We start from the raw sequence: 11353 nt of genomic DNA, 5'->3' as shown, positions 1-11353 counted from the left end.
TAGTTTGTGTTCACCAAAAATTGACAAAACAGTGTACTCATGGAGCAGAGCCCCTCCACTGATTTTTTTCAAAATTCAGTACATCCTCACTAAGTTGCATAAGCTCCTACCCTTGTTTAACTCAAATAAAGAAAGGTTAGGAGAGTAAAATATACCGTTAAAGTTGGTAAAACTGCTCAGATCAAAGAAACTATTAAAAGATGTAAAACAATGAGATATCGAAGTTCCCGTGACAGCATCGCTAGGAAAATACTACGTTTTTCAGTACGTTTATCAGGGTTCTCTGACAACGCGCACCCCGGTACCAAAATAGAAGAGTCCCACTCTGATGTCATATCCGCCATTGTTTACGGCATATTTTCATTCACGCACGCGATCTGGGATTTTATTCTCTTCACATGCATTTTCATTTGTTTAAAGCAAGTAACGCTCCATCTGTTAAGAGTTTTTACCGCTGACTATAACAATTTTCATTGCTATGTTGCTGTTTTCACAAGATACTGACCGTTCGATCTTGGAAAGTTGAGTTGCTTTAATGTGCAGCCAACCCATTGCCGGTGCAGTGACAGACAGTTCCGTAAGCTATGCTACGCTGTTGATCGGCAGCATACATGTCTTCGTTCCACGTTTACTTTTTATTTCAAGATGTGAGTCAAACAGAAATTTCACCAAATTGCCACTTCTGTATCTAGGGAATGTGTAATTAGTTTGATTTCAAATTTTTCGTCAAGTAAGAGCAGAAATCGTCGCTGACTTTTGCTGTCTTTTGACTAGGTTTTATATCAATTTTTCTGTCCATTACAATTCTTTGGATGGGTCAGTGGAGTCAAGGGTTGAACAATAGCGTCGCGGGCCGCGACGCTGTTTTGGGCTGGGAGAACCCTGAATTTGAGGGTGTTAAAAGAATGTGTACTTTCTTGGGGGAAATTCGGCAGAATAAATCTTGATGCGACCGCACAGTTTATTGTGTCACCGTCCGGGTGGCGGGACGGTGATTGTGTGAATGGGTTGACAAGTCGGTCGAGCTTCTCTCGCGGTCTTTCTTCCGCTATGGTCATCGTGACATATCTTGACGAGGTATTAAAATGACAAATTCACACATACAACAACAGCAAAATGTGCCTTATTGATTTAAATTAACACCTTATTGAAATTAAATACAGAAACAAACAAAAGCACGGCATAAAAACATTGCCGTGAACCAAACCCGCCACCCAGAACAAACAGACGGTGGGTTTCAAGAGCATGGGCGGCCGAAAATTAAACTGGGCGGCGTAGATTTTATCTGGGCGGCCGTGAAATTAAAGTGGGCGCACCGCCCACTTAAAAGGCGCCGTGGAGAACACTGTTTCACGGTATTCAGATTATTGTAAATCCTGACATTGTCTTTTCCACAGCAATTCTGACAGTCAGCATGTGGTACATGACATCATTGTGCTGCTTCTTCCCCTGTATTGTATACAAATGATAGTTTTCTAAAGTGACATATAAATGTACCCAGTACCCAGTAACTCTTTAGATACGTTTAGCTTGTGAGCAGCAGATTCTAAAATTCACCTTAGAGTCATGTATACAGATGCCAGAAGGTCTGAACAGCCATGAAAAAGTTGAGAGGATATATTTCCAACACGTCTTCATTCCAGTGGACACATTCAATCACACTTGACTGTAAAAGAAAAACCTCAGGCAATAAATGTTTCATTAAAAAAACAATATATTACTGTACAATAAAACAAATATCTCTTCTATTATGAACATACAATAATTGTAGTTTCAACATGAAATGAGCTGTTAAATATATGTTTTCATTGTAAATATTAGTTAGATACAAAATAAAAACGTTTGTACTTTGATCTATTATACTGGATACTGAATGCAAAATATTAATGTTAGTAGAAAACATATCTATATATGTTGGAAGAATAACCAACATTTTAGGAAATGAATTATACATGAAAGTCTGTTGATAAATTCTGTCTGTTTAAAAATGCTTTGACAGATTATACAGATACGTCATCACAAAGTGAAACATCATAAATTTTTAACGAGTACATGTAACTGTTTATAAAAATATATCAATACTGAATTTAGTGTTAGAAGAATAATGATTATAAATTCTTGGTACTTTTGTTGATATCTTTTTTGGATTACACGTACTAAGTGCAATCTGATAATGGAATATACAAAAAAATGCAAAATCTGTCCTTTGAAAGACCTGGAACGGTAAGATAAACAGATCACAATATTTAAAACGTGTATCAAATGGAAACTGATCAGTTAAAAATCTTATGTTAAATTAACATATATATATATATATAAATTTAACTATGAAAAACTTATTCAAAAACTTTGCAATTTTTGCTACATGTATTTGTTGACAAATAAATTTCACTTTATATATTTCAAAATGCCTTTCCTGAAAATGAAGTGTACATGGAAAACATGAGAACTTTGATTTGATGTTTTATCATTAGATGTTGAGTTTCAGCCAAAATAAACAAGGCATCATGGTAAAACAATGTTCAATTGCTACATGTAAAAATCAGGATCAGGTCTGTGGTGTCCTTTACATGGTAAGAGCTGATGAACAGTAAAACTTGCACAAGAAATGAATCACAGTACAAACCATGCCACCACCCGCACTACTTGGAAAGAGAGTAGTTGTATCAAGTCCGAAAACATTTCTTCCATCATTAAGACATCGAATGATCAGCACCTGAGACGAGAATAAAACTGTATCATGTCCGATTTATACTATGTTATTCCTATGCACTGCTACCATAAGTACCATACCAACCATAATCGATATGAACAGAGATCACTTCTTGTCGCCATATGTTCTCAACTTCTCAAAGAACAGTGGTTGGTTTGAAATAGTCCCCTAAGGTGTGTAAAGTGTCGAAGTAGCAAACTCTCAGTTGAAACGTCACGAAAAGGCTGGAAATTCAACATGTCCACGGCCGGCCATACACTGTAAATAACGGACATCCACTGATCGAAGTTTAACTTACATAAACTCTAAGTCTCTAACGCAGGCAACGTCCTTCAATCATTACAGTTGTTCTCCTAAACCTTTCGTGTTCCCTTCATCATCGACTGAGAGAAGTAATCGACGATTTCTCCAAAAACCGTGGCTTAATGGAGTGAATGATTATCCAGACTCACATATTCCAACACTGGAATTCAAAATGGCAACCTTGGCAAAATTGGCCAATCAGAAGTCTTGTTTTACAACACGTGATGTTGTAAGGTCAAAGTTTGAATACATGATGATCTTTGACCTGTGACCTCCTGGCTGCTGCCGCTGCCTTTTCAAACATTAGTTTTGCGAGAATGGGAGAGTATATTACTTTTATGCCAACTTTTATACACTATAAATCAGTCAGTGTACCTCTATGGCCTTCCGACATGTATGATTATGCAAGTAACTATCGTGAGTAGTCAGACTTTAAGCCAATTACCTTTCTAAATGTGTTTGCATGTATCAACGTAGGACAGTACACTTTCTGATCGACACATGACTGAGACAATGGCCTTATTTAGTGCTCGGTGCTACACGGCAACACAGAAAAACCTTGAACAGGGCCCATGGGCTAATTTGCAGCTATTCAGTGGTATGACTTGTAAACCAAACAAAAAAATTGTAGTTCTTTTCCTGAAATTCGTCACACCTTTTTGAAACTTATCATTTAAAAACATTAATGTCCAGAGAAATAACCTTCATGCATTGATGTTTTTCAGTACATTATTTCATATTCCAAGGTAATGGTTTGATAAATTTGTGCATTCCATAAAATTGACCTATCTAATTTTTTTTCAAAAAATAGTATTTCTCAAATCATTAATCCTTTGACTTTTCTTTTTCTTAAGGATTATGTGGTATTTACAGTACATACCACCTAGAACTTACTTCGATTTTGTTTATTATTGAGTGATTATGATATTTGGTATCCTGTTGTCTTCATCGTTGGACACGTGTTAAATTCTGCCTGAAAATATTCTTTATGATTTGTTGAAGAGAATTTTGCAATATTACAATTTAACCAAAATAAAAATTTAAAACATGGTCATCAAGAAAATTTGTCATTCTAGGACGATGGTCGCGTTGATAACGATGGTCAGAAATATAATCAGTCATCAAATAACATGGTTGACCATGGTTGCCAACAATCGTGAACAGATCAGCGATGATAGACCGTGGCCAACTGTGATAGACCAAGGTATTTGACTGCTTACTGTGGTCTCATATCATAGCCAACCAAGGTAGTTCATGGTAACATCAAAAACCATCAAATACCCTGTTGATCATGGTACATCACGGTTGACATTTCGCCGGGGGGGCATGTCCAGTTGGCCATCTTGAATATCAATGGTGTTCCCAACCCATCCTCAAAGGAGGCTCCATAGTGGTGATTTGTTGACATGTAGCCACTGCCATTCTACTCTCGGGGAAATAATTATGGCAAAACTACATGTAAGTGTTTGGCTGATATTTTATCACTAAAAATTTGTAGTCAGTCAACATATTACAAGATCCAAAGTACACACCATGTTCCTGCTACAGACGAATATTGGAGGCAGCATCAACAAGAGGTATTGCCGGTAAACTGATTCGATGGTCAAGAACTTGTGATACTAAAACTTTTTTATTATTAAGTATTGTCATTTAATTCAGGTCAACTTTTGTTCCTTAATTTGCCATTGTATTTTGTTTTCCACCATTTTAATAAAGTACAAGCCCTTGTACACTGTTGATGAATAATCTCTTTACGAACATAATATATTCTGGTCAGAAGCAATGTTTTGGTATATATGTGTTTGACCAATCTCTTCCTGCTCTGTGTCTAAAGGGGATGGACGAGTGGATTCGCCAGGGTTCTGTGACCAATATTGTTTGTACACAACGATGGAAGACACCAGCAAGAAGATCCTGTCTATAATAACGATTGACAAGAGGGCCACAGACAAAAAATCAACAAATTTAGAAAAGGCATGCTTTAAGTTACATGTAAGTCTTGATGCACTACAAGTTAAGGATCTTCAAATAAAAGAAGTGGTCACCGATGCCCATATGCAGATTACATCACTGATGAGTAAGAACACGACTGATATATTTTAGCTTTGACATGTAGATACGCTTATGTGAAGTAATCATTGTGCAAGTAGTAATTACAGCTATGGTCATGGAGATCTTGTTTCAGCAAACAATAAAGGTTACACATGACAATACAAATGCAGCAATATCATAATAGTTTCATACATAAATTATGTATGAAACTATTATGATATTGCTGCATTTGTATTGTTCAATTATAAGTTTAAATAGAACTTCTTTCCTTGGCATTACAGAAATTTATAAAATCATGCATTCCCCTTTCTTACAGAGAATTCATATCCTGACATCAAACACTCATATGATATGTGGCATGTGGCCATGAATTTATGAAAGACGATTGTAAGGTTTGTGAGTTTTTCCTATGAAACCAATGCCTTTCCAGTGATGTAGAACTTAGTGGGCAAACAGCAAAAACAATCAGGTGTGAGCAAAATGTGCTGGCTGTGAAAATGTTTTCTGTAGTTCAGTAAACATTTTTTAACATTTTCTGGCAGCAACAGGTTCAGAAACCACCCGTACTTGTAACAGCCTATGACTTCATATTTGATGCTGTTGTAACAAACTTTTCTACATCCATGCTCTCCGTGTTATTGTTGTAATTTGTTATGTGTAGATTAGTCATCATCAATCTCCAGGCATTACACTAAGTTGATACTATACACATGACAATTGTAGTGCACAATCTGTGTAAAGACATGACTGCTTTTCAGCTTGTTGCAAAGACACGTACATTACATTATTGAAAATCATTCTTTGTCTTCAATATGCTGAGGAGGCACTCACATTTATTACATCATTAATTTGTCTCACCTGAACCACTCTGATATGTACAGCCGACATATATGATAAGATGCATATAACATGTATGAAAAAATCAGTGTTGTTTATTACATTTGTTCATGTATTCCATTTTTAAATCATTAGGCTGGGCAAATAGAATGCAAAGGGCTGCTGAAATGGACAACACACATTGTGAATCACTTTTGGTATTGCTGCCAAAAAGCATATGATATTGACAAATTTCTGGTAAGTTTTAATGATCGTTGATATATTTCATTGTTGATGTTTGTTTGCTCCTATTTTGAGGATATTACATAGCCTGTTTCAGATGAGTACTTAGTATTGCTGTATTCTATTTAAGATTGTAAGTTAAAATTTATATTTCAAATCAGTTTTCAGAGCTGTGATTTGTTGTACTTGTTTCCTCAGATCTTCCTGCTGTAACGAACAAACTGGATGAATTTATGAGGTTTCAGTTGACTGAGAGAAGGCCAGCGGCAGCAGCGTCCAGAACAGCAGAACAGCAGCATTGACAGACCAAATCAGACAAAGCCACAAATCAAAGGTAAAGAGCAATTTTATTAACAGTTTCTGTGTCAAGTAAAAGAGAGAGACAGGGTTATCCATGCAGTAGATAGAGTATATGGATCATAATCTGCATAATCATGTGAGTCAGATAGATTTTGGAAAAGAGATGTGTTCCTCAAAATTTAATGCAAGAGCTGTAAAATTTGTTTTGTCATTTGAAATTATTTTGATTCATAAGAGATTTCTGTGTTTTGCTGTAGAAGTAGGTTTCCAAGGATTCTATGGATCAAAATATGTACACTGCATTTCACTTCAGTGCCCACTACTCAGAGTATGACATGGTCACATTGCATGTACAAAACAAACAAACAATTGGCTTAGGTATCACAACACATTTCAAAGTCACCGACTCATTGATTAATTACAGTAAACCAGCATTGGTTAGTTTATGTCGAGACCTATTGCTGATCAGTTGATTACACTTTATCTACAATGTAGCTGTTTTTTAAAATTTCAGTTGAAAGCTACAACAAGAAACTGTTTGGTTTTTCATTTAGTTTCAGCTGAGAAAACCTCTTCAGTGCTTAAACTCTCAGCTGACATTGTAAAAACAGTCACATTGTAGGTCAAGTGTAGTCAACTGTTTATCTCTCAGTCCAGGCAGAGCAGCTGCCCATACTGGTTTACTGTAATTGATCAATGAGCGCAGTGACTTTGGAATGTGTGGTGATACCAAAGCCAACTGTTTGTTTCATACATGCAATGTGTCTGTCTCATACACTGAGCTGTGGTACTGAAGTGAAATTGCACTGTAAATAACAAACAATTGTAGTAATTTCAGAGAGAACATTTTCCCTTGAATGTTCACTGAAATTAGTGTTGTTTAACAGACACTTTGCATGGTTATGAAACTAGTGTTATACACTGTGAACATGACTAATTGCCTGTTTTGTGAGCTACAAGGAACGCTACAACACATATGTTAAACTGTGCTCTAGCTAGCTTGCAGCTTGCTTTTCTATTTTATCTGCCAAACTGTGTTTTTTATCTCATCTTTGTCATGAATACATGTGCTTAATTCCACCAACTGTATGAAATTTTCTCTTACAGGTAAATATAAGTGAAAGCCTACAGGTTGACCAGTCCGCTTTGAAAAAGTGTTCTACAAGTGACTGTAAGGCGTTTACAAGAGACCTGATGTGTGTAGTGTTTTCGAGGCAAACTATGGCAACCTCATCATTGACTGGAAGACATCCAACGCCCATTCTGGAAAGGCAGCAAAACCACAGCTTCCCCAAACCAAGGTCAATGCAATAATAGGTAAGCAACTTCATTATGGTAACCAAATTTAATTAGCCATAAAGGTATACTTCTTTATCAAAAATTCTGATATATATATATATATCAGAATTTAATTCTTTGCAACTCTGATCCACTGACATTTAGATTTGTTACTTGTATAGACTGTTTTTCCGTTTGTTTACTTCTCAATTATTAACAAACTTCCATAAAGTATGTCTTGAAATCAAATTCAACAGCACTTAGTGTACATTATATGCACATGCATTACACAGCATATTTTCACTGAAAAAAATATGTTTACATAATGGGCTTTAGTATATACTCACTTTGGCTGTGAAAGTCTTACATGTCAAATTTAATTAAATAATGTCACTTCGAATTTTTTTTGATCTCTCCCTAAACAAGGGAAAACGATCCTCCCTTCCTGTGCTTGCCTGTTGTCATGATTAGCCAATTAATTACATTATTCATCTCATTTCAGAATATGTCTGCGAGAGGTTCAGGTCAACCGAGAAAGAAGTAAGAAAATTTATTCAAGGAAAACTAAACAATGAAGAAAAATTATTAAAAAGAAAAAGTGTGTCTTTTGAGTAATCAATAAAGCAACATTGTGTTTTTCTTTCATTTTATTTAAATTTTTGTATTTTGAGCTTGCAAAGAACTTTCTTATTAATGAATTAAATTTGAAATGAATTTTGACTATGGAACATCTGCTTTGGTGTTATGTTTGATTTTACTTGTGTGATTGAATGGTGTTAAGTCCTATCCTATATATGAGTGTGATATCTCAGCTTACCTCTGATTTTGGTGGTTGTGCCCTAACCCCTTCAGAAAGTGTTTTATAGCCATGTGCAAAGAATCCCTTAAAGAATACTTAAAATTCAAAAGTATCTTTAAGGAATACTTTTCGCTGACTTATAAGAACACTTTTGAGGCCTTTAGTATTCTTTAAAGAATAATATGAGTAGAGAAATAGTATTCCTTAAAGAATGGAATAAAAGTATTCTTTAAAGAATACTTTATTTTTAAAAGTATTCCTCAAAGAATACTTTAAAAAATAAAAATATTCTTTAAGGAATACTTTTATGTATAAAAGTATTCCTTAAAGAATACTTTAACACTAAAAGTACCAGTATTCTTTAAGGAATACTTTTACTCCATCAAAAGTATTCCTTAAAGAATACTTTAAAAAATAAAAACATTCTTTAAGGAATACTTTTACTCCATGAAAAGTATTCCTTAAAGAATACTTTTAGACTCAAAAGTATTCTTTTAGTAATACTTTTTAAATTCTTTTAAGAAAGGGCCAAAATACTGAAGGTTCTTAAAAGAATATTCTTTTAAGAATCCTAAAGTAATACTCTAGATCCTATAAGACATTTTCTTTAAGGATTACTAAAAGACATTTTGTATCATCCTGTAGTAATCCAGGAAAATCCAGATCAACCAAATATCTTCATCAGTAAGAAACGAAAACCATCATCTGTAGATGCTGCATCATGTTATGAGAACATATATTCTGTTGAATGTAATAGACTTGCCACTGAAAGGGAACATTACCCTGTTACTCTGTTGTATTGTGGGGCTGCTAGTGAATTGTGTTTTGAATTGATGAGGGAAAGCAAACACATTAATCTTGACAACACTCTCTTTGCAATTTTATTTTCAAGACAGGACAAAACTGTCACTGAGGTAGTCACATCTGAATTGCAAAGAACAAATCCAAGGATACCCCTTATTTTCTGTACATCAGCAGTTGGGATGGGATTTGATTCCCCATCCATTACTAGGGTTGTACATGCCAGACCCCCACGTTCTATTTCTGACTATTTTCAAGAAATCGGTCGAGCTGGTAGGAGGGGACAGAAATCAGAATGTCTTCTATAATGGGCATAATACTATAATGGGCATGATATTGCTACAAATTTGCCAGGGATCAAGGATGATATCATAGCGTATTGTAAAAATATTGAGAGTGTCTGCACGCAAATTAATTCTTGGTAACTTTGGCTTTGAATGTACAGGCAATATTCAAAAATGCGAATGCTGCTCAGAGTGTGCACAGTCATGTGATTGTCAAAATTGCATTGATACGTGGCTTTTCTTTGTGTACTAAAATGGCTCTGACAAATATCAACATCAATATATAATCAGATATATCAATGCTATGATACATTACACTGTCCTGTATAAAGCCAGAGGAAAAAAATTACCTTCCTTTCTCAGGGCTGAAAATATTCAATTATGATATCACTGTACATGAGTCCTACCTTAAATTTGTATATGATGAGTGGAAATTTGGAATAAAACAAAGAACAAGGTTGAATCAAATTTGATGCTTATATTTTATTACTGTGTATTGCACTTTTTTCACTCTTGTCTTTGATTTTCAAGTCTCACGTAAATCATAATATTTTACAGCATTTGTTTAAAAAAATGCTAGTAGTGTATTAATATTTGCCATGAAACACTGCTTTTTATTATGTTCACAATATCAATGTATAAAATTAAGTTGATGTTCCCTTAAAATACAGGATGTGTCATCACACTTTGGGGAGTAAAAACAAGAAACTGCTCTGGATGCATAAAAATACTGAAAAATTAGCTGAAAGTTACAGGTCATTGAACATAAAATTGCACCTTAAGCCACTACATATATATGATTTTTACTATTACATACTCTGACAGTGCTCAAAAATTAAGCATAATTCTGAAAATAAGAATACATTCCATAACGATACATGTGATTTTGATCAACTTATGAAGTGGACATTACCAGAAATATGCCAATGAAATGGGATAATCTAACAATAATATAACTTCATGTGGAAACCACAAACGCTTGAATTTCCTAAAAACTTGTCTTCCAGTCGCGTTAGACTTTGAATATAACCACATAGATTCGATCGGCAGCAACTTTGTTCTGACCGCTTGGCAGTCTGTCTGTGTTTTTGCGGCCAGGAGAAACTAAAAAGTGGCATTTTCTGGAGCGTGTGCCCGTGTGTTGCCTGTTTGGAGTCCACTTACACAATGAACACCGCCATAGCTTGGCGTCCTTTTAAAGGGAGGGTCCGCCTTTAAGTATTCTTGTTCCAATGTTGCAAGAATAGTTGCTTGTCTGACTCTATTAAAGCAAAGTGTTATGTGTACAATCAGCTATATTACTGTTGAAAATTGAATTCTATAACAACCCAGCGGTGAGAGAATGCAAGCAAACTGTACTGGTGTCTTTTGCAGGAGAGTTTGTCAGGTATTCAACAGCTAGTCCTTTCACTCACCATGATTGTGAAAGGACAACTGCAAACAGAGTGTGAGCTTGTTCTCTTGCTATAGGATTCTCTTATTTTTGCATATGTTACCCCCTGCTTTGAAGTGTCAAGAAAACAAAGAAATAGGTGATCACACATAAAAATAACCTGAATGTTACAACTCTTTACACTACTCATTTGCATTTATATGTGGAAAAATGTTTTTGGTATATGCACTGCAGTTAAAATAAATATGGTATGCATGCTCTCTGATGCAATCAAACGGCAATGTATACAATAATAGTGCACATGAATTCACCTATATATATATATATATATATATAATATATATAATATATATATATATATATATATATAT

At 35.0% G+C, this 11353-nt stretch overlaps 1 long non-coding RNA gene across 2 annotated transcripts; it reads left to right on the top strand.

Moving 5' to 3' along the window:
* Positions 1 to 3948: 3948 nt before the first annotated feature.
* Positions 3949 to 8375, top strand: LOC139119663 (uncharacterized). Of its 2 annotated transcripts, none has more exons than XR_011548971.1 (7): positions 3949 to 4474; positions 4851 to 5008; positions 5385 to 5460; positions 6041 to 6142; positions 6326 to 6461; positions 7535 to 7744; positions 8208 to 8375. It is a non-coding gene; the product is annotated as an uncharacterized lncRNA (long non-coding RNA). The 2 variants fall into 2 exon arrangements; XR_011548972.1 differs by having other exon boundaries at positions 4851 to 5093.
* The last annotated feature ends 2978 nt before the right edge of the window (positions 8376 to 11353 follow it).

This window comes from Ptychodera flava, chromosome 20 (genome assembly GCF_041260155.1).
Source record: "Ptychodera flava strain L36383 chromosome 20, AS_Pfla_20210202, whole genome shotgun sequence".
Taxonomy (NCBI): Eukaryota; Metazoa; Hemichordata; class Enteropneusta; family Ptychoderidae; genus Ptychodera; species Ptychodera flava.
Note: the sequence above shows the minus strand (reverse complement) of the source record. Positions and strands in the feature narration are given on the sequence as shown.